The sequence below is a fragment of the Neovison vison genome, chromosome 12 (genome assembly GCF_020171115.1).
Source record: "Neovison vison isolate M4711 chromosome 12, ASM_NN_V1, whole genome shotgun sequence".
NCBI lineage: Eukaryota > Metazoa > Chordata > Mammalia > Carnivora > Mustelidae > Neogale > Neogale vison.
In genome coordinates this window covers 90,259,096-90,284,927 of record NC_058102.1, presented here as the reverse complement: position 1 = coordinate 90,284,927, position 25,832 = coordinate 90,259,096, and the positions used below count along the sequence as shown (strand labels likewise).

The following is a 25,832-nucleotide window of genomic DNA, read 5'->3' as shown; positions in this document are numbered from 1 at the left end:
CATCCACCCACCTACCTCCCCTCCAGCCACCCTCAGTTTGTTTCCTAGAGTTAAGAGTCTCTCATGGTTTTTATCCTTCTCTAATGACCATTCTGTTTTCCCTCCCTCCCACTATGGTCTCCTGTCCTGTTTCTTATATTCCACATATGAGTGAAACCATATGATAGTTGTTTCTCTGACTGACATATTTCCCTCAGCATACTACCCTCTAGCTCCATCCATGTTGACGTGGTAAGATTCATCCTTTCTTATAGCTAAGTAATATTCCATTGTGTATGTGTGTGTGTGTGTGTGTGTGTGTGTGTGTGTATATATATATATATATATAGTAGACAAGTTTATATATATATATTTATATAAGTAAATATATATATATTTATATATATAAATAAACTTGTAAACTCTTAAATAAAAAATATATATTATATATATATATATAATATATATATATATATATATATAAATAAACTTGTAGACTCTAACCTTACTGCCTCTTTTTCACATTTGTTGGAAAGTCTGTGAAGAACATAGGTTAAAAGTCTCCTACTTTGGGAAACGTACATGATGTGAAACTGGGGTGCGATGTTAAAAATAAATGTATGATAATAAGTGTGGGAAAAAAAAGGGGGTGCCTGGGTGGTTCAGTGGGTTGAAGCCTCTGCCTTTGGCTCAGGTCGTGATCCCAGGGTCCTAGGATCGAGCCCCACATCCGGCTCCCTGCTCAGCAGGGAGCCTGCCTCCCTCTCTCTATCTCTGCCTGCCTCTGCCTACTTGTGTTCTCTGTCAAATAAATAAATAAATAATCTTTAAAAAATCAAAGATGCTATAAATATATATATATATATATATATATATATATATATATATATATATATATATCTTCTTTATCCATTCACCTGTCAATGGACATCTCAGCTCCTTCCACACTTTGGCTTTTGTGAAACACTCCTACTATCAACATTGGAATGGAGGTGTCCCTTCAGATCACTACATTTGTATCTTTGGGGTAAATACCTAGTAATGCAATTGCTGGGTCATAGGTATTTCTATCTTTAACTTCTTGAGGAACCTCCATACCATTTTCCAGAGTGGCTGTACCAGCTTGCATTCCCAAAAACTGTGTAAGAGAGTTTTTCTTTCACTGCATCCTTGCCAATGTTAGTTCCTTCTTGTCTTGTTAATTTTAGCCCATCTGACTGGAGTGAGGTAGTATCTCATTGTGGTTTTGATTTGTATTTCCCTGATGGATGAGTAATGTTGAATATTTTTTCTTGTGTCTGTTGGCCATCTGGATGTCTTCTTTGGAGAAATGTCTGTTCATGTCATCTGCCTATTTTTAATCAGATTATTTTGGGGTTTTTGGTATTGAATTTTAGATGCTCTTTATATATTTTGGATAATAACCCTTTAATTGGTATATAATTTGTAAATATGTTCTCCCATTCAGTAGGTTATCTTTTGGCTCTGTTGATTATTTCCTTTACTGTACAGAATCTTTTTTATTTTGATGTAGTCCCAATATTTTGTTTTTATTTTCTTTGTCTCAAGAGATGATCTAGAAAAATGTCATTACAGCCAATGTCAGAGAAATTACTGCCTGTGCTGTCTTCTAGGAATTTAATGATTTAAAGTCTCACATTTGGCCCTTTAACCCATTTTTAGTTTATTTTTGTATATGATACAAGAAAGTAGTCCAGTTTCACTGTTTTTGATGTTGCCATTAAGTTTTCCCAACACCATTTGTTGAAGGTACTTTTGTCCCATTGTATTTTCTTGACTCTTCTATTGAAGATTAATTGACCATATAATCGGGGGTTTCTGAGTTTTCTATCCTATTTTGTTGATCGATGTGTCTATTTTTGTGCCAGTACCACACTGTTTTGATTATTACAACTTTGTAGTATAACTTGAAATCTGGAATTGTGATACCTCCAGGTTTGTTTTTCTTTTTTAAAATTGTTTTGGCTATTTGGGTTTGCTTTATGGTTCCATACAAATTTTAGGATTATTAGTTCTAGTTCTCTGAAAGATGTTGTTGGCATTTTGATAGGGATTGCATTAAATTTGTAGATTGCTTCAAGTAGTATAAACATTTTAACAATATTTGATCTTCCAACTCATTAGCATTGATTATCTTTCCATTGCTTTGTGTAATCTTCAATTTCTTTCATCAGTAGTTTATAGTTTCCAGAGTACAGGTCTTCCACCATTGTGGTTAAATTTATTCCTAGGCATTTTATTTTTATTGTGTAGTTGTAAATGTGATTACTTTTGGGATACCTGGGTGGCTCAGTCAGTTAAGAAACTGCCTTTGGCTCAGGTCATGATCTCAGGGTTCTGGGATTAAGTCCCACATCTGGCTCCTTGCTCAGCAAGGACCCTGCTTCTCCCCTGTTTGTGCTTGCTCACTCTTTCTCTGACAAATAAATAAATAAATAAAATCTTTTTAAAAAATGTGATTATTTTCTTAGTTTCTCTTTCTGTTGTTTCATTATTGGTATATAGAAATTCAATTTTCTGTACATTGATTTTGTACCCTGCAACATTATCAGGGTTCTAGTGAATTCATTTATCAGTTCTAGTGTTTTTTTGGTGGTCTTTAGCGTTTTCTATACATAGTATCATGTCATCTCCAGATAGTGAAAATTCTACTTATCCTTACCAGTTTGGATGCATTTTATTCCTTTTTCTTGTCTGATTGCTGTGGCTAGGATTTCATACTATGTTGAATAAAAGTGGTTAGAGTGGACCTCCTTTTCTTCTTTCTGATCTTAAAGGGAAAGATTTCAGTTTTCACCATTGAATATGATGGTAGTTGTGGGTTTTTAATATATGGCCTTTATTCCATTGAGGTATGTTCCCTCTAACCCTACTTTCTTGAGTTTTTTTTTTTTAATCATGAATGGATTTTGTACTTTGTCAAATGCTTTTTATGCATCTACTGAAATGATCATATGGTTTTTATCCTTTCTCCTGTTAATGCAATCCAACACATTAATTGATTTGCAAATATTGAACCACGCTTGCACCTTGAGAATAAATCCTAATCATGAAGATATTTTTAATGTATTGTTGGATTCAGTTTGCCAGTATTTTGTTAAGGATTTTTGCATCTATAATCATCAGAGCTATTGGTCTGTATTTCCCTTTTTTGTACTATATTTATCTGGTTTTGGTATCAGGGTATTGCAGACCTAATAGAATGCATGCGGAAGATTTCCTTCCTCTTTTATTTTTGGAATAGTTTGAGGAGAATAGGTATTAACCATTTGTTTGGTAGAATTCACCAGAGAAGTTATCTGGTCCTGGCCTTTTGGGAGTTTTTGATTATTTATTCAATTTCATTGCTGGTAATAAGTCTGTTCAAATTTTTTTTTTTTTTCTGATTCAGTTTTGTGAGGTTATATGATCCTAGAAATTTATCTGTTTCTTCTAGGTTGTCCAGTTTATTGGCATATTTTTCATAAAATTATCTTATAATCCTTTGTATTTCTGTAGTGTTAGCTATTATTTTCCCTCTTTCATTTCTGATTTTGTTTATTTGGGTCCTCTATCTTTTTTTAATGATTTTGGCTAAATTTTATCAATTTTGTTCATCTTTTCAACAACTAGCTCCTGGTTTCATTGATCTGTTCTATTGTTTTTAAATTTCCTATTTAATTTATTTCTGCTTTAGTCTTTATTATTTCCTTCTTTCACCTGGTTTGGGGCTTTGTTTGTTGTTCATTTTCTAGCTCCTTTATGTTTAAGGTCAGGTTGTTTGAGATATTTCTTGTTTCTTGAGGAAAGCCTGTACTTCTATAAATTTTGTTCTTAGAACAGTTTTTGCTGCATCCCAAAGATTTTGGGATTTTAACTTGATTTTCATTTTAACTTGTCTCCGTGTATTTTTTCAATTTCCTCTTCAATTTCTCCTTTGATCCACTCATTATTAAGTAGTATGTTATTTAACCTCCATGTATTTGTGCTCTTTCCAGATTTTTTTTCTACATTGATTTCTAGTTCTATACCATTGTAGTTGGGAGAGATGCATAGGAAAAACTTGATCTTTTTGAATTTGTTGATCCTTGTCTTATGGCCTAATATGTGACTAGTTCTAGAGAATGTTCCATTTGCCCTTGAAAACAATGTGTATTATGCTGTTTTAGGATGGACTGTTGTTAATATATTAGTCAAATCTATGTGGTTCAATGAATCATTCAAAGCCACTCTTCCCTTGTTGATTTTCTTTTGGGTAATCTGTCCACTGATTTACGTTGTTGTTAATGTCCCCTACCATAATTGTATTCTATCAATTACTTCCTTCATGTTTGTTATTAACTTCTTTAAGTATTTGGATGCTCTCATGGGTGCATCCAAATTTGGATGCATATGTTGAGTGCATAAATATTTGTAATTGTTCTATCTTCTTGTTGGATTATCCCTTGAATGATTATATAGTGACTTTCTTTGTCTCTTACTACAGTCTGTTTTAAAATCTGTTTTGTCCAATATAAGTTCTGCTACCCTGCCTTTCTTTTCACATCCATTTACATGATAAATTCTTCTCCATTCCCTGATTTTTAATTTGCATGTCTTTAGGTCTGAAACAAGTTTCTTGTAGGCAGGATATGGATGGGTCTTATTTTTTTTATCCATTCTATCACCCTATGTCATTTGATTGAAACATTTAGTCCATTTACATTCAAAGTAATTGTTGCTAGGTATGTATTTATTGCCATTTTGTTACTTGTTTATGGTTGTTTTTGTGGTTTTTCTCCATTACTTTCTTCTCTTGCTCTCTTTTGTCATGATTAGTTGGATTTCCTTAGTGATGTATTTGGATTCCTTTCCCTATTTTTTACACATCTATTACTGGTTTTTGATTGGTGATTACCATTTAGTTTGCATATAACATCTTCTGCATACAACAGTCTATATTGTTGATGGTTGCTTAAGTTTGAAACCATTCTTTGCTCCTCTCCTCCACGTGATTTAGGCACATGGTTTCATACTTTACATCCCTTTATTTTGTGAACCACTTGACTGATTCTAACAGATACACTTATGTTTACTGCTTTGGTACTTCCTACTTACCTTACTCTTGCTTATGGTCATTCCTTTCCACTCGAAGGGTTCCCTTTATCATATCTTGTAGGGCTGGTTTAGGAGGCATGAATTCCTTTAACTTTTGTTTGTAAAATTCCAAAAAAGGAATTTTTGTCTGGGAAATTCTTTATCTCTCATAAATCATGGGAATGGTAACCTTGATGGATAAAGTTTTCTTGACTTCAGATTTTTTTCCCTTTTAGCACTTTGAAAATATACTCCCATTCTCTTCTGGCCTGCAAAGCTTCTGCTGAAAAATCAGCTGACAGCCTTATGGGTCTCCCCAGTATATAATTGCTTTCTTGTTTCTTGCTACTTTTAAAATTCTCTCTTTATTACTATTTTTTTTGCCATCTTAGTTACCATGTGTCTTAATGTGGACCTCCTTGCATTGATTTTGTTGGTGTCTCTCTGTGCATCCTGCATCTGGATTTCTATTTCCTTCCTCAGATTTGGAAAGTTTTCAGCTATTGTTTCTTCCAATTAAAATTTCTGCGCCCTTTTCTTTCTCTTCTTTTGGAATCCTTGTAATGTGAATGCTATTATGTTTGAAGGTGTCATTGAGTTCCCTAAGTCTATTCTTATTTTGAACATTTTTTTGTCACATGCTCTGCTTAATTACTTTCCATTAGTCTGTCCTTCTGGTTGCTGATTTGTTTTTCTGCTTCATCTAGTCTACTATGTACTGCATTTTTAATTTCAATTATTGTGTTCATCTCTGATTGGTTCTTTTGTTGTTGTTGTTGTTAGCTCATTGTTAAGGATCTTGCTAATGTCCTCCATTCTTTTCTTAAGTCCAGTAAGTGTCTTTATGACCATTACTTTAAATTCTCTATCAGGCATATTGCTTATCTCTGTTTCCCTTAGGTCTCTTGCTGTGATTTTTGTCCTATTCTTTCATTTGGGATATATTTATCTGTCTCCTTATTTTTTTAAAGACTTATTTATTTGGGGGGGGGGAGGTGGTAGGGGCAAAGAGAGAGGAAGAGAGAATTTTAAGCAGACTCCCCAATGAATGTGGAGCCTGATGTGGGGGTCAGTCTCACAAACTTTATATTATGACCTGAGCTGAAATTAGGAGTCAGATGTTTAACTGACTGAGCCACCCAGGTGCCACTCCTGTTTCCTCATTTTGTTTGACTTTCCATCTATTTCTCTGTGTTAGGGTAGACAGCTATGTTTCCTACACTTGAAAGGAGTGGTCTTATGAAGAAGAGGTATGTGGTGCCCTGCCATGCAGCATCCCCTGTTCACTAGAACCTGGTTCTTCAGGGGTATCTCCTCTGTGTGATGCCCTGCTGTTGTGGGTGAGCTGCATTTTTCTTCAGTAACATCTGCAATGGCACTCTTTGCCTGTTGTGAGTAGTGTTTGGTCTTTGTGGTGTTAGTGGGCCAGTCTGGAGACACATTGGGTTTGAATTGAGTCAGATCACGAATTTTCCAGAGATGCAGTAGCACTAAATTTCAGGGCGCTTTCCCTAGATTATCTCCCAAGATGATTTTACTGGTAGATGGGGCCTGCAATCAGACCAGTTGTCTGCCTCTAGACCATTGCTGGGTCCTATATATAACTGGTGCATGTGGTTCTTTCCCTTTCTGTGGGGGCAGAAGTCACTTTGGAGTGGTGCTGGCCATTACTGGGGCTACTTGCACACAGCTAAGCCTGTGGTGCCACTCTTTATGGGCTCTGGCCAAGAGACTATTGGAAAAGGTATATCCACTGAAGCACTGTGCAGAGGTGGTGCAGTAGAGAAGAATGCTAGCAAGCTTTTTGTGACCCCTAGTCCTCTGTAGGAGGGGCTCTGCTGTACTGGGACTGAAGCAGGCCATCCTGAAGAGTGGACTGGTGGAAGCACAAGTGGACAGGCAAGGTGGCAGTGCTAACAAGTTAGATAGAGAGTCTGGCAGGTGGCAGTGTGTTTACACTGTGTGTAGGGGAGGAAAATCAAACTTGCCAGTTCCTTTGTTCCTGGAGGAGTTTCCCCCAGTGATTTCTTTCCCTGTACGACATGATCTGAGATTAGTAAATAAGTCTCTCTCCCATATGACCTCTCCAGGCACCTTCCAAACTTGTTTCTATGCTGTATATCCACGGACAATTTGTTGTGTTGTGTTGTGTGTGCTGTATATCCATGGGCTATTTGTTGTGTTGTGTTGTGTTGTTGTTGTGGGGACTCAGTTTCCTGTAGCCCACTAGCTTTCCCAGAGCCAAGCCTGCTGAGTTGTGTTTTATTTTGTGTGTGTTTTTTTAATTCCAGGTTTTAAATCCTGCTGGTTATAAGAACTCATGAAATTTGGCTCCTCTGATTTTCAAAACCAAATATTATGAAGATTTATCTTCCTTATGTACGGTCCCCAGTGTGGGATTCTGTTTTTCTCCCCTCTCTGTGCCTGTGGTGTTCCTTCCTCCTGAGGACAGACCTGCAAGTCTATTTAGTTCCAGACCATATCTCTGCCCCTCCCACCCATTTCAATATGGCCTCTTCATACTTTTAGTTATGGAGTTTATTTTTCCAGTCTTTGGGTCAGTTTCTGGGTTATTTATACTGATATGAGTGTTACCTAGTTATATTTGTGGAACAAGGTAAGCCTAGGGTCCTCCTACCCTACCATCTTCTGCCAGAATCTTCTGACATGTTTTATTATCAATGCATAGTAAAATGTATGTGAATGACTTTATGTTTCAGACACTAGAATGCGTTATAATGTTAATGAAAGAGACTTTATTCATCCAACTCTTTTATCAACTATATTTTTGAGTACTGGTTATATATCCAAAGTAGATGCAATTCATGCATTCATGGAACTCAGATCTAGAAGAATTTCAAGTATGGAGGTACCTCAAAAATATAAAAATGGGAAATATATAATCCAGTAATTCCACTTCTGAGTATTTGTCAGAAATCCTAATTCAAAAAATATATGCATCCCTGTGTTCATTGAAGCATTATTTACAATAGCCAAGATATAGAGTTAACTTAAATATCTGTCAATAGATAAATGGATAAAGATGATGTGATATATATGTATTATGTAATATTGTTCAGCCATAAAAAATAATGACATCTTTCCATTTGCAACAACATGGATGGACCTAGAGGGTATTAAGCTAGGTGAAATAAGTCATACAGAGAAATACAAATATCATATAATTTCACTTATATGTGGAATCTAAAAACCAAAACAAATGAATACCCAGAAACATTCACAAATACAGAGAACAAATTGGTTGGTTGCTTATTACAGGGAGATGGGTGAAATGGCAAAGAACATTAAGAGTCTAAGAGTTCTAAGCTTCCAGTTATGACATAATGTCACAGAAATGAAAAGTACAGCATAAGGAATATAGTTAGTAAGTTTGTAATAACTTTGTATGGTAACTATACATGTACTGAGCATTTCATAATGTACACAGATGTCAAATCACTGTGTTGTACACTTGAAACTAATATGGTATGTCAACTATACTTTGATTAAAATTTTTAAAATTCATTGGAAATTTGTGTTTTAATGAGATGAAAGTTACTCCATCCCAAATTAGATAAGTATCTAAGAGTAAATATTATTTCTGACCAGAATGAGAAAGCTTTTAATACCAATATATTCCTATTTATTTTTAAATTGATCACAGAGAATCATTTTTCACATAAATAAGTAGATGGAATTGGAAAGAGTTTCATAATAGCAATACAACATGAAGCTTTAAACTCTTTTTGAGTTATATGTCAAAAATTTCAGTAATCCATTATCAAAAATTATGTTTAATGCTCTATAAGCTGACAACTCAATTGGTTCTCTTTTAATTTTGTTGAAAGAAAATAATTAGAAGTCAATGTGTTTGCAGAAAGATTTATTTTCTAGTCATTAGTGGCATTTATTTTCCAACATAAATATCAATATTTTAAATTATCTCTATTTTGGCAGCCTGGAGGATTTTACATATTGGAGTTGCTGTACCATTGTTAGATTCACAGTGGGTAAGGTCTCATGTTGTGAACTAGACAACCTGGCATAAGAAGGGATGCAAGAAAAGAAAACCAGAATAATCCAAGTGCATTCTCAAGCAGATAAGTTTTAGGAATAGCACACATGAAAATTGGGAATTTGGGGAGGGAGGCAAGATGGTGGAGGAGTAGGAGTAGAAGTATGACACTGGTTCCCTGAATTGAACTAAATATCTGCCAGAACACTTTGAACACCCATGAAGCAGCTCAAGATATAAGACTACACACTTCTGGATCTCTACAGGAACGGATCATCACTGGGGAGGTACAGAGGAATGGGAGTGCTCGAACTGATATCAGAGGATAAACAGGAGGGGTAGTGAGCCACCAGAAGTGACCCATTGGAAAATAATACCCCAACAGAAAGTACTCTTGGGAACCAGGATTAACTTGGATACTGGGTCTTAAGGGGCAAGTGGTGGGATCTGGTGGCCACAGGCACAGACCTATGCCCATGTCCCAGGGAAGACACAGCCAGTGCCCACCCATGCCTGAGAGAGCCCAGCCCAGCCAGGGCTCAAGTTGGGGTCCCTGGGCCCTTGACTTTCCACTGCCTGCACCAGCTCAGCAGCCCTGCCTCCCCTGCTGGGTCTGAGCACACACAGTGTGGGCATGGACTCTAAACAGCAGTCCCCGCAAGGGCAGCCACTGAGATCAGGTTTGCCTGGATCAGTATCCCTCATGGTTTTAGGGACATGGGAGTGCAGAAACAAGCAGGGGCCTCTGGCAGCCACTGAGACAGTGGCTGGTGTGCATACCACCTATGGGAGGTTGTGGTATTCAATGGAGTTTGCAGCAGGGGAGTCTATGTGTTCTGGACCATTAAGGGAGCAGACTGAGGCTTCTCCCTGAGATAGAAGTCTGGGTACAGACAGTTTCTTTTTCTCTGACCCTCTGAAAAGGCGCAAAAAGACGCCAAAGAACAAAAACCTCCAGAGAACAAACGCCTAAAAAACTGGTTCCACAGAGCCAAGCCCCTTGATAGGAGGCAGAGGAAATCATCCCAAGCAAGACTGCTGAAAAACAACAAGGCAGGGCATGTCTTTGAGAACACGTCTTAAGGGCAGCTAGGGTGAAGAGATTCCTTATTCCTTCCCCAGAAGACAAGCCAAAAGAATAAGAGGAAACAACCATGGGGTCCCCATAAAACTATAAAACCCCAACATCAGGGGAAAACAATATATTAAGCTTCCAGTATTGCCCCCAAACCTGTATATTTCATAGATTCAATTTCTCTTTTCCTTCTTTTTTTAAAAATTTGTCTCATGATTCTTGTTCTTTTATTTCTTTAACCTACTTACCATTACAACTACATTTTTAGTATAACATATTCCATTATAACTTTTTCTTTTTAAATTTATTTATTTGACAGACAGAGATCACAAGTAGGCAAAGAGCCAGGCAGAGAGTGGGGGGGAAGCAGACTCCCTGCTGAGCAGAGAGCCCAATGCGGGGTTCGATCCCAGGACCGAGATCATGACCTGAGCCGAAGGCAGAGGCTTTAACCCACTGAGCCACCCGAGTGCCCCCCATTATAACTTTTTAACTTGAATTTTTTCATATATATACCTTCGTATCTTTTTCTTTTTTTCATATATATATATATATATATATATATATATTTTCAAGGTAGTCCTTTTTCCCTATTTAATACTATCCCTATATGTAAACAAGTTTTAATTTCCCTGTATCTCTGGAAACTTGAGTCCTTTAACAAAGATAATCAGATACACCCAGGAAGAACTGAAATAAACTTCCTCACCCACATCAAGGGTTTATAATCACCTTCCCATCTTATTCTTTTGTCAGTGTTTCTTTGTATTTGTTTTAATTTTTTTACTATATAAATCTTATTTGTGGGTTTCATTTTAGCTGGGTTTTTCATTTTTTTCTTTTACTTTTATTGTTTTTTTCCTTTGCTCATTTTTGTTTTTATACCTTATAAATCTTACTTTTGGAACTCATTTTGTCTGTTTTTTTTTCCTTTTTTTTCCCTCTCTTTTTCTCTATCTTTTTTCTTTTTTCTTTCTTTTTGGTGGCAACTTCTAATTGCTCTGAAACTTTCCAGGGTGAACCTTGCCTGGATCATGGTTGATATATTCAGCTATATATCCCCTCAACCACTTCTCACCAAATGAATAGGAAGAGGAACACCCAACAGAGGAAAAATTCAGAGACTGTGACCTCTGCCACAGAACTATTGGATACGGACAAGGACAATATGTTGGTTATAGAATTCAGGATAACAATTATCCAGGCAATGGCTAGGTTGGAGAAGACCATTAGTGAAAATTACAATCTCTAAGGGCGGAAGTGAAAGCTGATCTAGCAGAACTTAAAAATGCAACCAATGAGATCCAATCTAATCTAAATACTCTAACAGCTACAGTAAATGAAGCAGAAGATCAAATTAGTGATCTAGAAGACAAACTGATAGAAAAGAAGGACCAAGAGGAGGCCTGGAACAAACAGCTTAGAAACTATAAAAACAGAATTAAAGAACTAAATGATGCCATGAAACATTGTAATGTCAGAATTATTGGGATTCCTGAGGGAGTGGAAAGAGAGAGAAAACTAGAAGATATAGTTGAACAAATCCTGGAAGAAAATTTCTCTAATCTGGGAAATGGAACAAGTGTTCATGTCCTAGAGGCAGAGAAAACACCTCCCAAGATCAATGAGGGTAGAAAGACTATCAGCCACATGATTGTGAAATTCATGAGTCATAAATTTGAGAACATGTCTTAAGGGCAGCTGGGGGAAGAGATTCCTTATGTACAGAGACAGAACCATCAGAATAACTTCAGACCTGTCCACAGAAACCTGGCAAGGCAGAAAGGACTGGCAAAACATACTCAGGGCACTAAATGAGAAGAACAAACAGCCAAGAATACTTTATCCAGCAAGGCTGATATGCAGAATGGATGGAGTGATAAAGAGCTTCCAATACCAGCAAGATTTAAAAGATTATGTGGCCACCAAGCTGGTACTACAAGAAATATTAAGGGGGCTTCTATAAAAGAAGAACGAACCCAGGAATGACATAGAACAAAAATTTACAGAGTCAATCTATAGAAACAAGGCACATGATGTCAATAAAAACTTACCTTTCAATAATCACTCTCAATGCGAATAGCCTAAATCCTCCCATGAAATGGCACAGGGTCGCAGACTGGCTAAAACAACAGGACCTGTCCACATGTTGTCTACAAGAGATACATTTTGAACCTAAAGGTACATCCAGACTGACAGTGAAAGGATAGAGAACCATCTTTCCCTCAAAAGAAACCTGGGGTAGAGATTCTCATTTCAGATAAATTAGATTTTAAGCTAAAGACTATTCAGAGATACAGAAGGACACTAAATCATTCATAAAGGGTCTATACACCAAGAAGATCTAACAATTGTAAATATCTATGTCCCCAACGTGGGAGCAGCAAATACATAAGCCAACTGTTAATCAAAATAGACATATTGATAAGAATATGTTAATTATAGGGGATCTTAACATGTCACTCTCAGCAATAGACAGATCATCTAAGCAGAAAATCAACAAAGAAACAAGAGCTTTGAATGACATACTGGACCAGATGCACCTTATATACACAACATTCCACCCTAAAACAACAGAATACTCATTCTTCTCGAGTGCACATGGAACTCTCTCCAGAATAGACCACATACTAGGTCACAAATCAGATCTCAACCAATACCGAAAGACTGAGATTATTCCCTGCATATTTTCAGACCATAATGCTTTGAAACTGGAACTCAACAACAAGAAAAAGTTTGGAAGTAATTCAAACACTTGGAAACTAAAGACCATCCTGTTCAAAAATGTTTGGATCAAACAGGAAATCAAAGAAGAACTTAAACAATTCATGGAAACCAATGAGAATGAAGACACATTGGTCCAAGACCTATGGGATATGGCAAAGACGGTCCTAAGGGGGAAACACATAGCCATCCAAGCCTCACGCAAAAAAATTGAAAAATCCCAAATACACCAACTCTTTTTACACCTTAAAGAACTGGGTAATCTACAACAAATTAAGTTTAACCCATGCATAAGTAGGGAACTAATTAAGATTAGAGCAGAGATCAATGAGTTAGAAGCCAGAGATACAGTAGAACACATCAACAAAACTAGAAGTTAGATCTTCAAAAGAATTAATAAGATCAATAAACCACTGACCAAATTAATCTAAAAGAAAAGAGAAAGGACCCAAAATAATAAAATTATGAATGAAAGGGGAGAGATTACAACACCAAGGAAATAGAAATAATCATCAGAAATTATTATTAACTGTTATATGCCAGTAAGTTAAGCAAACTAGAAGAAACTGATGCCTTCCTAGAAACCTATAAATTTCCAGGACTGAAACAGGAAGGAACTGAAAACACAAATAGACCAATATGTAGTAACGAGATTGAAGCAGTGATCAAAAACCTCCCAATAAACAAGAGTCCAGGACCTGATGGATTTCCTGGGGAAATCAAACATTCAAAGAAGAAATAATACCTATTCTCCTGAAGCTGTTTCAAAAAATAGAAATAGAAGGAAAACTTCCAGACTCCTTCTTGAAGCCAGCATTACCCTGATCCCCAAACCAGGCAAAGAGCCCATCAAAAAGGAGAATTTCATACCAATATTCCTCATGAATATGGATGCCAAGATTCTCAACAAGATCCTAGCTAATAGGATCCAACAGTACATTAAAAAGATTATCTACCATGACCAGGTGAAATTCATCCCTGGGATGCAAGGGAGGTTCAACATTCGCAAGTCAATCAATGTGATAGAACAAATCAATAAGAGAAGAAAGAAGAACAATACAGTCCTCTCAATTGATGCAGAAAAAGCATCTGACAAAATACAGCATCCTTTCTTGATTAAAACTCTTCAAATTGTAGGGATAGAGAGAACTTTCCTCAACTTCATAAAATCCATCTATGAAAAATCCACAGCTAATATCATTCTCAATGGGGAAAAGCTGACAGCCTTCCCATTGAGATTAGGAACACGACAAGGATGCCCACTTTCACCACTCTTATTCAACATAGTACTAGAAGTCCTAGTGCCAGCAATCAGACAATAAAAAGAAATAAAATGTATTCAAATTTGCAAAGAAGAAGTCAAACTCTCTCTCTTCCCCAGATGACATGATACTCTATGTGGAAAACCCAAAGACTCCACCCCCAAATTACTAGAACTCATACAGCAACTCAGTAATGTGGCAGGATACAAAATCAATGTACAGAAATCAGTTGCTTTCTTATACACTAACAATGAAAATATAGAAAGGGAAATTAGAGAATTGATTCCATTTACTATAGCACCAAGAACCATAAGATACCTGGGAATAAACCTAACCACACAGGTAAAAGATCTGTACATGAGGAAATACAGAACATTCATGAAAGAAACTGAAGAAGACAAAAGATAGAAAAGCATTCCATGCTCATAGATTGGAAGAATAAACATTGTTAAAATGTCTATACTTCCCAGAGAAATCTACCCTTTAAATGCCATCCCAATCAAAATTCCACCAACACTTTTCAAAGTGCCAGAACAATCCTAAAATTTGTATGGAACCAGAAAGACCCTAAATTGCTAAGGAAATGTTGAAAAAGAAAAACAAAGCTGGGGGCATCATGTTGCCTGATTTCAAGCTTTATTACAAAGCTGTGATCACCAAGAAGGCATGGTACTGGCACAAAAACAAACACAAAAATCAATGGAACAGAGTAGAGAGCCAATGTATGGACCCTCAAATCTATGGTCAAATAATCTTAGACAAAGCTGGAAAAAATATTCATTGGAAAAAAGACAGTGTCTCCAATAAATGGCACTGGGAAAATTGGACAGCTATGTATAGAAGAATGAAACTCGACCATTCTCTTACACAAAGATAAACTCAAAATGGATGAAAGACCTCAACGTGAGAGAGGAATCCATCAAAATCCTAGAGGAGAACATAGGCAGTAACCTCTTTGACATCAGCCACAGCAACTTCTTTCAAGACATACCTCCAAAGACAAAGGAAACAAAAGCAAAAATCAACTTTGGGACTTCATCAAGATAAAAAGCTTTTGTACAGCAAAGGAAATGGTCAACAAAACAAAGAGGCAACCCACAGAATGGGAGAAGATATTTGCAAATGACATTACAGACAAAGGGCTGATATCCAAGATCTATAAAGAACTCCTCAAACTCAACACACACAAAACAGATAATCACGTCAAAAAATGTGCAGAAGACACGAACAGACACTTCTCCAAAGAAGACATACAAATGGCCGGCCTACACCTGAAAAAATGTTCATCATCATTAGCCATCAGGGAAATTCGAATCAAAATGGCATTGAGATACCACCTTACACCAGTTAGAATGGCAAAGATTAACAAGGCAGGAAACAACAAATGTTTGAAAAGATCTGGAGAAAGGGGAACCCTCTTACCCTGTTGGTGGAAATGAATGTTGGTATAGCCACCTTGGAAAACAGTATGGTGATTCCTCAAAAAAATTAAACATAGAACTATCCTATGACCCTGCAATTGCACTATTGGGTATTTACCCCAAAGATACCCAAAGATTGCACTACTGGGTATGTACCCCAAAGATAAAAAGAAAGTGAATTGGGGGAAATTGGAGGGGGAGATGAACCATGAGAGACTGTGGACACAGAAAAACAAACTGAAGGTTTTAGAGAGGAGAGAGGTAGGGGGATGGGTGAGCCTGGTGGTGGGTATTAAGGAGGGCACATATTGCATGGACCACTGGGTACATAAACAATGAATCTTGATACATTGAAAAAATAAAATTAAATTAAAAAAAAAAAAGAAAGTGGGGAATTTGGAAATTGATTCTCTGAGAACTATTTGAGCCTCCACACTTCTTTGCAAAGTCTTTATTTCCCAGATATATGGATACCTTCTGCATAAAGCTGATAATCTAGGGTAGTTACAAAAAATTAAGATGTTTAAAACCTAGCCTCAAAGAGTGTAATTCCAGAGGTCTCTTATGGGGCTAGCTAGGAATCTTTTTTTTTTTTTTTCTTAAACAAATTCACACCAGATAATTCTGATGCAGGTTATTCACAGACTGCTTTGCAAAAACAAAAACATAAAACAAACATTTGTGCAGAGAAAGTAAAAGCTTAAATAATAACACTATTTAGGTAACAGTTACTGATTGCTTTGCCTGTAGAACTGCTCTATGTGACATGTTATAAACATTTATTAAATCCTTATAATTCTATGAAGTAAGTATTACTATTTCCATATTACCTGTGAAGAAATTGAATCAGTGAGAAGTTAAGTCACCTGTGTAAGATATACAATAGAAATAATTGGGAGGTGACACGAGAAAACATGAAGTTGGGTAAGAGTCAAGGTAGATTGTCCAGAATTTTAGGTTGAGAAATGAAAATATTTTGGGGTTTGACTATGGAAATCTATGGAAAGGTTTTATAGAGGAAAACCATATACTCAGGTTAGTTATATGCAGTGAAGAAATAGATATTGCATTTCTAGTAAGTTCTCGGTGATGCTTATATTGCTGTTCCATGAAACACAGCTTAAGTGGTAAGGTGTCAGGACTATGTGGTTCAACATGACAGCCACAAGCCACATGTGGCTTTTTAAATTTAAATTTAAAATAGTTAAAATTAAAGATGCCAGGGTGGCTCCATCAGTTAAGTGTGTGACTCTTGATCTCAGTATTGTGAGTTCAATTAATAGGCTTATTTGTGGTATATGTACACAGTAGAATATTACTCAGCCATAAAAATGAAAGAAATCCTGCCATTTGCAACAACATAGATGGACCTTGAAGGCATTATGCTAAGTGAAATAAGTCTGACAGAGGAAGACAGATACTATATTCTCTCACTTATATGTGGAATCTAAAACAACAACAACAACAACAACAACACAACAACAACAACAAATCAATCTCATAGATACACAGAAGAGATTGCTAGTTGCTGGAGGTGAAGGTTGGGTGGTGGGTGATATGGGCAAATGCAGTCAAAAGGTACAAACTTCCAGTTTTAAGGTAGATAATTTCCAGGGAGGTAATGTATAGTATGGTGAATATAGTTCAATACAATACTGTATTGTATATTTCAAAGCTGCTAAGAGAGTACATCTCAGAAGTTTCCATTCCAAGGGAAAAAAATAACTCTTAGGTGATACATGTTAACTAAGCTTACTGTGGTGATCCTTTTGCAATATATACATATATCATTGTATTATAGTCCTTAAATTAATACAATGTTATATGTCAGTTATATCTCAATAAAACTGGAAAAAATCTGATACAATAAAATCTTTGGACCTTAAAAATCTTTAATAAGATTTTTTTTTTATTTATTTGAGAGAGAGCACAGAAGAGGAAAGAAGCAGGAGAAGAGGGAGAAGCAGGTTCCCCACTCCTTCCCATTGAGGAAGGAGCCTGATGCAGGACTTGATCCCAGAACCCCGGGATCATGACCTGAGCCAAAGACAGATGCTCAACCCACTAGGCCACCCAAGTGCCCCCTCTTTGAGCCTTTCTTTTGGTGGGGGTAAAGAAATAAGCTATTAATTTTTTACATTTAAAGTAAAATTCACAGAACATACAATTAGCCATTTTACAATTTACAATTCAGTGGTATATAAAACGTTCACTATGTTGTGCCATTACCCCTACACTTGATCTTAGCCAAAAGGCTGAGAAGCGATGTGCCATCACCACTAATTTAAAACCTTATCATCACCTGAAAACATCCTTTTCCCCTTAAGTAGTCATTACCAATTTCCCCTCTCCCCAGCCACACACTTTCCTGCTTTCCGTCTTTGCAGATTTACCTACTTGGGATAGTTCGTATAAATGGAATCTACAATACATAAAATTTTACTCTGGCTTCTTTCACTTAGCGTGTTTTCAAGGTTCTTTCAAGTTATGGCATGTATCAGTACTTCATTCCTCTTTCAATATGAATATTTCATTGTGTGTATATACCACGATTTATTTTGAATGAAAGCTCTAAGGATTCAAGAACTTTCCAAAAGGCAATTCATGAAGTTCCTTAAAGGCATTACAGGGACCATCAAGGTCTCACTGATCACAGATTACAAAAAAAAAAAAATAAATAAAATAAAAATAAAAATAAAATAAAATAAAATAAAACAAACCACAAATATGACTATGGCACTGGCTAAGTGCATATGGTGTGAGAACGACCGTAGGAGACCAGAGACAGAAAGAATGCTGGAAAACACCGATATTTAAGGAATAGGTAAAGGAGGAGGAGCCTAAATATATACTGGCATAGAGAAAAAGAAGGAGACAGCCAAAACAAGCATCTAAAAAAAAAAAAAAAAAAAGGTGAAGAGTGATAGTTATATGGTAGAATAAGAAACAAAAGAACACAAAACTTCCCACTAAATTTAGCAAACGAGAGATCATTTTTGAAGTGATTCAGTTGAAGTCATAAAGATTGAGGCTAGATGGCAATCATCTGAGAAATAACAGAGGAAAAAGAATATATGAAAACGCATGCAACTCACTCAAGAGACTTAACTGTGAAGCAGAAAGAGGCTTGCTGCTAGTGCAAGGCTGGAGACATAAGAGTAGTTTTGAAGACGGGAGAACAAAGAGTATTTTTATATTCTGGAGAAATAAATGTAAGAAAAGATTAATGATAAGGAGCTGATAAATAACTCAAGAAAATAGAAAGGCAGGAACGCCAAAGCTCGGCAGGAAGAAGCTAAATAATTATGGAATTAATGTAGGATGTAGATAAAATTTGGGTTAAAGGAAAAGATGTCTGGTGTTAAAATGCTATTTAATAGGAAAATGCCAGCAGATTACTAGATGACAGTGATGAAGAGGAATGGAAGGTGATGTTTCTGCATTACATAATCCTCAAATAATCAGGGATTTCTATAGGAAGGTTCTAAGGAGCATGCTTAGAAGGTAAGGAGCTATGATGATAAATAAGCCGGAACTATAAGGAACAACTAAATTAGAAAGTATACTTTGAGTAAGCCATTTAACAAGTCTCTTGAGTGCTTACTCTTTACTGGGAACTGTGCTAAGGACTTAAGTTATAAATATGGATCTTTCAGTAGTTCTCAACCAGTGATACCACTCAAGGGAAGGGTGCCCATAAAAAAAACAGAGGAATTTAGTGGAAGACCTAGAACTATATATATATATATCCTTCTGGGGAATTAAAAAAAAATTAAGCAGCTTTTGTTATTTTCATTTTTTAAAAGATTGATTGATTTGAGAGAGAGAGAGAGAGAGAGAGAGAGAGCACACATATGAGTGGGGTAGAAGAGCAGAGAGGGAAAAGCATACTCACCACTGAACAGGGAGACTAGTGTGTGGCTGGATCCCAGGATCCCGGGATCATGACCTGAGCCAAAGGCGCAGACACTTAACCGACTGAGCCACCCAGATTCCCCTGTTGTTTTCATTTTTGTGGTACCAGGTTTCTTTATTAGAGTAATTAGTAGTCATTAGCTATGAGATGCTGGAATAAAGCACAATCTCTATTATACAGAGGAAAAAATGCAATATCATAAAATAACTACAAAGAAGTAAAAATCCCTACTAGAAATATATAACATGCTATGGGAAGAGAGAATGAGAGTGAAGTCTAAATGTAAAGAAGGGAAAGTAACATGTAGGAGGAGAGTTGTATGTTGAGTCTCTCACTGAATGTCTTTTCTAGGCTTAGAAAGGGGGAGCAGGCCATGTAGGCAACTGTAAGGATCATGAGATCAGAACAGTAACCTGGAGCCGTATTTGGGGGGATACTGCATGGATGCTATTTGTACTTCTCCTTACAAGAAATTCTGGGAGGTGAGTGTGGAGTTTGGGAGATGTTAAACAAATAAGCAAATGAAATAATTAAGTTTATCTTTGAACGTATTGCCACATTGCCACAGTGTAAAGCGCAGGATATGGAGGGGAAAGTGAAGTGGAGAACATCTTGCAAAAAGGTTATGAAAGTTACGTACATTAAAGCTGATTAAAACTAAAGCAAAGCAGAGGCTATGGCAACAGAGTAGAGTGTAAGGATCTGGGAAAGGCTTGAGAAATACAGTGAAGATGTTGTGAGTAACAGAGAACCAAGAAAGGCTCCGTGTTCCTTCATATAAACAACGGAACAGATAGATGCTGGTGACACTGACCAAAGCCCAAAGAAGTAACTTCTTCAAGGCCAGGGTAACATATGCTAAATCCAACCACACATAGGAAGGGAAGTAATGCCAACGTAAGAAATTTTATGTGTACGCTTTTCGTCACCCACTTAGACAACTGATTACTCCACCGGAAAGTCGAGGCCATCTGTATGACTTGCTGACACTTCATGTGTCTGTGTTCTAGTTTTCAAAGAAGTTAAGCTGCAAATGATGTGAGCTATTCTCTAGCTCGCTTACCACATCACATAAATCAGAAGTTGCACAGTCTGTCAGGAGAGCTCTGGGAAATATGGATATAAAGGAACTCCTCCTCTTTCCTTCTTCCTCATCCCCCTTTGTCTGCCTAAGGCATGAAGATTGATCAGACATTTACAGCAGCAACTGGCAAGATCTTATTCATCGTGGTGTGAGGGTGATTGCTGTGTTCCTCCAACAAAAGCAAAATGGCAACATTTAAATGAACTGACACATCAGATCTCTTCAGCTGTTCTTTAAAAGTAACACATTAATCAGGGGATAAACAAGGTATTGTCACCCTGACAAAATTTTAGAAGGACTGCATCAGAGAAATCTCCTGAAATGACTCCTATTGAATACAAACTGGGGCTTGACATTTTCCAAAAAGAACACTATGTCTCAGAAATTTTTAGCTGTTTATTTTTTAATCTTTCTAAAGAAGAAATTGATTAGTAATCTGATTCTATAGAATATGGTGAGTCCCATCCAACATATTTACCATTTATACATTAAATTACTCTCCAATATGAGCATGGTGGAAAAGAAATATTAGAAAGCCTCAGTTCATTCTTAGCTTGAAAAGAACAATAATTCGTTACCAAACAAAAATGCAATTTTTGCTTGAGAACAACCAGCAATACTTTTAGATAAACTCATGACATATTTCAACACATAAAATGGCTGTTTTTGAGTGTGTGGGAGTTTTCAAGTGCTACAATTAATGTAAATCTAAAACAATTTACGAAGTATACAAAATACAAAGACATACACTAAGGATATGTATAGATTATATATAAATAAATCAACCTCTGTTTTCATAAGAAACTCTTCCCCCCTCTCTTTTTTAACTTAACCCCTTTATTTATTGAAAAGATGAAGTTTTCATTTGTTTCCTTGATATTTATCAAAGTCCTATCAGAAAACTTTCCTATTACATACAGCTTGGTGGTAACAAAAAATAGTGACTTATTAATCACCTTCAACTTTTAGGGGTTAAAATCCCATAGTTTGTTATTAACTGGATAAAGGAGAATAGAATAGGTCTTAAATATTCTTACCATTAAAAAAATGATAATTATTTGATTGATGGAGGTAATTATTTGACTTTAGCTAGTTGCTATGGTAACCATTTTGTAATATGTAAGTGTATCAAATCAACATGTTGCATACCTCAATCTTATACCATGTTTTATGTCATTTATATCTCAATAAACCTGAAGGAAAAACAAAAGAGCATATAAAAACCATGTGTGGTAGATATGCGATTGACTCTATTTCACAGCAGATCATTTTTTAAAGACAATTAAGGTAACTTCATCACACTTGCCAGAAATTTTTTTTTTGAAGATTTTATTTATTTATTTATTTGACAGAGAAAGATCACAAGTAGGCAGAGAGGCAGGCAGAGAGAGAGAGAGAGAGAAAGAAGCAGGCTCCCTGCTGAGCAAAGAGTTTGATGTGGGGCTCGATCCCAGGACCCTGAGATCATGACCTGAGCCAAAGGCAGCAGCTTAAGCCACCGAGCCACCCAGATGCCCCTGCCAGAAATTTCTTAAGGCCCACCTTTTTTTTAATGATACATGAAATCTGCCAAGGGGTTTGGAAACACGTTTCTTGTTCTTTTAAAAAATATACTGAATGATTCATGAATTTTCATGTCATCAATGCATAGGGCCCATACTAATCTCTGTATTATTCCTATTTTACTATGGTGCTGCTAAGTGTATCTGGTTTTTAAAAGAGATACATAAGAAAAGATAATCTCTCATCCTTAACTTGTCTGATATGTGAGAAGAGGCCATCTTCCTACCAACTTAATGTTGAAGACACCATTAAGGAAGACAGGAGAAAACAAAAAGGGAGAAAAATAAAACGTGAGTCTTTGATACCATCCTTAAATAGCTAAATCAACCAACACAAAAATCTATTCTAACTCTTACTGTAATGTGAAATAATTTTGCACACTTTTGAAGGTTATTGTCATCAAAGTTTGCCATTTCTTGTAGCCAAAAACATACTAACCAACATAACCGAGAGTTATGAGGAAGTATTAAACAATCTAGAGAAGAGAAGGCAAATGGGAACACCAAAGCTGTTTCCAAGATGGCTTTAGTGCACAATTCTGTTGTTCACAGAAGTCACAGGAGATGAATTTGAGCCTAATATAAAACTTGTCTGAAAAGGCCTATCTGCCCTAGGAAGTAGTAAATTCCTTTTCACCAGAGATTGGCCAACCACTTCTTAGTTTTGCTGCAAATTAGATAAATTAGACTATATACCTCATGAGTCATTGTGATACTAGGATTTCTTTGTTATTGTGAAAACTGGAAGATTTCTCAAGAGATGCAAATCTCATCCTAAAGCTTAACTACAAAACAATCTTCCTCTTGTTATCTAATGTAGAGGAACTGCTCTTACATTTTCAGCTCTCTAAACTAAGCATTTGTTGAATCTTTGCTGAGTTTCTATACTGTGTTAGTAACTGTGAGAATAAAAATATGACATAATTACTGTATTAAAGAGTTTAATTCTTAACTGGGAGATATTTTAATTCAATGAAAATAAGCACTGGCATATACAGGGAGTGATAAAGTTTATGACAGAACTAATAAAGGCTTTGGCTATAACAAGTAGGGAAATTAACCAAATGCTGATCTTGATAACATTTGTATAGGTGTTATATAATAGTGCCGTTAAAAATGGAGTCAAATGGACACAAAGTCATTTTGAGTTAGCACTAAATATGCAATTGTCAATAATAGATCTCCCTATATGGAAGTATTAAATAAAGTGTTAAAACTAGACCGGGATTAAAATTAAGATATAATTTAATTTGTCTCTGTCATTTTGGAGAAAAACCTATTTTCTAATAGCAGGGATAGGACTCTTATCATTATCCATATAATGAAATTAAGAACTATTATAGTTATTTCAAAAGAAACTTTTTTCCTGTCGATATTATTTGGGAGGAATAAGATTTCCAACAAAGTTTTTCTTTCTTCCTTTTCTACTGCATTATTTGTGGTTTACAAATAAGATCTTGATTGTTTACTGTGACTATTTTATGATGCCACATTTCTCCACTGTGCCTGACCATCTCTGCCCAGGACATAAAGAAGCCGAATACTGCAAAAGTTCTTACAAATAACAACAGCTTCAACAGTGGGTTTTAGGATGGAGTATATCAAAATTAACCAGGAGAATATAGTCATGGGATTCAATAAATTAAACCAGTAATGAGAGAACTACATTGAAACTCTGGTAGGAGTTGTATATCTAGCTTCAAATCTAATAAATCACATTAATTAAAAAGAGATATCCTCATTTTTATTGATATAAGGCCTCTGATTTTTCCTGCTGCCAGATATATTAGTCCACTTCCCATGTTCAGAGTTTTTAAGAAGGAATAAATGGAGAAAAGCATAGCACAAAAAGGCAGAAAGAAAAAGGTAGGGCCAATCCTAATCATGCAGGGTTACTAACAATTCTATAAATCATCTGATCTAACATGACCTCCCGCTGTTACCAGCAGAAATATTGCTCTCATTTGCATTTAAAAAAAAGTTTCTGTCTTACAAGTAGTGAGAAAAAGATGAGTTTGCCTAAGAGTTCATTATCTTCCCCACACCCCTCCCTCCACACATGGGATTTGGTGAAAGAAAGCATTTGCAAAATATGTTCTTAATATGCTCTGCTCCTTTTGCCCTCCATGCAACAGAATTGATTTCAAACCATTTCATTTGTTTTAATTTAAGTTTTAGTGAACATACAACGCAATACTGGTTTCTGGAGAATTCAGTGATTCATCATTACGTACAATATCCAGTGCTCATCACAAGCACCCTCTTTAATACCCATCACCCATCTAGCCCACCCCCCACGCACCACCCTCTATCAACCTTCAGTTTGTTCTCTGTCATTAAGAGTCTCTTAAGAGGGGTGCTTCAGTGGCTCAGTGGGTTAAGTCTCTGCCTTCGGCTCAGGTCATGATCCCAGGGTCCTGGGATTGAACAGCAGGGAGCCTGCTTTCCCCATCACATCTCTCTGTCTGCCTCTCTGCTTCCTTGTGATTTCTCTCTCTGTCAAATAAATAAATAAATAAATATTTTTAAAAAAATAGTTTCTTAAGGCTTGTTTCCTTCTCTCCTTTTTTTTTCCCTTTCCCCCCTTCCCATATGTTCATGTTTCCTTTCTTAAATTCCACATATGAGTGCAATCATATGGTATTTGTCTTTCTCTGACTGACTTATTTCACTTAGCATAATACAGTCTAACTTTATGCACATCATTGCAAATGGCAAGATTTCACTTTTTTTTTTTTTAAGATTTTATTTATTTATTTGACAGACAGAGATCACAAGTAGGCAGAGAGGCAGGCAGAGAGAGGAAGTGAAGCAGGTTCCCTGCTGAGCAGAGAGCCCGATGCGGGGCTCAATCCCAGGACCCTGGGATTGAGCCCGATGTGGGGCTCAATCCCAGGACCCTGGGATCATGACCTGAGCCGAAGGCAGAGGCTTAACCCACTGAGCTACCCAGGTGCCCCAAGATTTTACTTTTTTGATGGTTAATATCCCAATGTATATATACCCCACATCTTCTTTATCCATTCATCGGTTAATGGATATTTGGGTTCTCTCCATAGTTTGGCTATTGCTGACAATGCTGCTATAAATATTAGGGTGCAAGTACCCCTTCAAATCAATACTTCTTTTATTCTACTTTTTTCCTTCAAATTGTATACTTTGGGTAAATACCTAGTAGTGCAATTTGCTCTATTTTTAATTTTTTGAGGAACCTCCATACTGTTTTCCAGAGTGGTTGAGCCAGTGTGCATTCCCACCAATAGTGCAAGAGGGTTCCCCTTTCTTCACACCTCTTCAATACCCTTTCTTTTTTGTGGTGTTAATTCTTAGCCATTCTGACAGGTATGAGGTGGTATCTCATCATGGTTTTGATTTGTATTTCCCTGGTAATGAGTGATGTGGAGCATCTTTTCAGCAATGAATGGAAAAGTGTCCATTCATGTCTTCTACCCATGTCTTAACTGGATTGCTTGCTTTTTAGGGCATTCAGTTTAATGATGAGTTCTTCATAGATTCTGGATACTAATCATTTATCAGATATGTTGTTTGCATATCATCTCCCATTTCATAGGCTATCTTTAGTTTTGTTGATTGTTTCCTTCACTGTGCAGAAGCTTTTTATCTTGATGAGGTCCTAATAGTTCATTTTTGCTTTTGTTTCCCTTGCCTATGGCAATGCATCTAGCAAGAAGTTGCTATGGCCAATGTCAAAGAGGTT

General features: G+C 36.4%; 1 pseudogene; it reads right to left on the bottom strand.

Moving 5' to 3' along the window:
* Positions 1 to 22,158: 22,158 nt before the first annotated feature.
* LOC122892831 lies at positions 22,159 to 22,257 on the bottom strand (annotated as a pseudogene).
* Positions 22,258 to 25,832: the final 3,575 nt, after the last annotated feature.